Genomic DNA, 1,889 nt, shown 5'->3' on the forward strand with positions numbered 1-1,889 from the left:
AGCCACCCAGTTTAACCCTTTCCAGGACAAATCTGTTTGTTTTCCTAGCAGTCCATGGTATTCTCAATACTCTTCTCCAGCACCACAGCTCAAAGAGAACAATGCCTTGGGGAAAGTGCATACAAGGTTCTGCTTGGAGGCAAGGATGGTAAGCTTCATCTCATGTATTTTGGGTATGTTGTTAGGATGGGCTAGGCCTTGGAGGAGGTCATCATACTTGAAAAGGTGAAAGATCAATGAAAGAGAGGAAGACCCTTAGTAAAAGGGATTGACACAGTGTCTGTAACAATAAGCTCAAGTATATCAGACAGGATGGCGAAGGCACAGGCTAGAACAAGGTTCAGATATATCATTCATAGGGTTGCTATGAGTTGTAGTCACCTCTATGGCACTTAACAACAACATGAAATGAATAATAGCACTAGGGAGGCACTCCTTATAATGATCAACTATACAAGATCAAAAGGGCAGCATATTCCTAGTGATAAAACTCCTCAGACAGAAAGGGGAAGAATAGAGTGATTAATGGAAATGAGAATCTCAGGGAACAAGTGAGAAGGAAAGTGTGATTATGATAATTATAAAACAAAAGTATTTGAATGATTATGGAGAAAACCAGTTAGCTTTGTAAACTTTCATTTAAAAAAAATCACTAAAGAGTCTTTATGATATAATATGGAAAGGATCACCCACAGGAGTGAGGTGACACCATTCTTAGTGATGGCAATGGACAGGAGCTAAGCAAAGTATCCTATCGCAATCATTTACTAAGTTATTGAATTGACAGATAATCAAATGTGCATTTTCTTCCCACAACCTCAATCAGATTAGTTACTTGTATGCTATTGACCTTGATCATGAAGCAAAAGTATCATGTTTTATAGCTGATACTCTGGATGCAAATTCCAGGAACCAAGATAGATTTCTTCACTGGTATGCGTACAACTCCTTGGAGATGAGAAAGTGAGGGCTTTATTATTATAAAGCATCAACAGAAATTAGTCTTTCCCTTGGACTCAGGTTAACAACACCTCTAGTCCCATCAGGACTTTGGATCCTATTCCACCTAGCCTAGGAATGTGATTCAGAGAATATAAAGAACTCAGGCTTATCTGATACACAGTAATTTCTTTGGTATGTGGTTGCCAAGATAGAGTGGTTTCTTCCTTTTCCTACTGAGGCATTCAAGGAGGGCAAGCACTAGGGAAGTGCTTCTTTCAGGAGAATACCCAATTCTGATCGCTGAATTCTTTCCCCAGCCTCAATTGCCTCTGGGTTGACAAACTGCCAAAATACTTTCCTACAGGGAATGATTGTTGTCCCAGAGGACATATGGCAGTAGTGGAGACATTTTCTTAATTATCATCATTGGGAAAGTGTACTGATAATTGAGGAGATAAGGACCAGGGATGGTACTACATATCCTCCAAGGTTCATTATTTCCTCCCTTCACCCTCAGAAAAAAAAATTATGATCGTTCCCAAAATATCAATAATGTCAAGGTTGAAAAGTTGACAAATACTGATTGACCCAAATAGGATGTTTTCTGTGACATACTGTCTTAATGTGACATATCTGCATAATTGTATTTCTAGGTGTTGGGGTTTTCTCCCCATAGAGAAATGTTCAAAGACCAAAGGAGCTGACCTGGAGACAATTTTTAAGAAAATTACTGTCGTTATGTGCCTTGGCGTGGCGTGTCAGGAGTGGGATTCGAACCCACGCCTCCAGGGGAGACTGCGACCTGAACGCAGCACCTTAGACAGCTCGGCCAGAGGAATGTCTATCCGTGTTTCATTGACTATGCAAAGGCATTTGACTGTGTAGATCATAACAAACTATGGCTGACTCTGAGAAGAATGGGAATCCCAGAACACTTGATCGTTCTA

This window comes from Elephantulus edwardii, unplaced genomic scaffold, assembly GCF_000299155.1.
Source record: "Elephantulus edwardii isolate Elephantulus edwardi_28Jun2011 unplaced genomic scaffold, EleEdw1.0 scaffold00453, whole genome shotgun sequence".
Classification (NCBI taxonomy): Eukaryota; Metazoa; Chordata; class Mammalia; order Macroscelidea; family Macroscelididae; genus Elephantulus; species Elephantulus edwardii.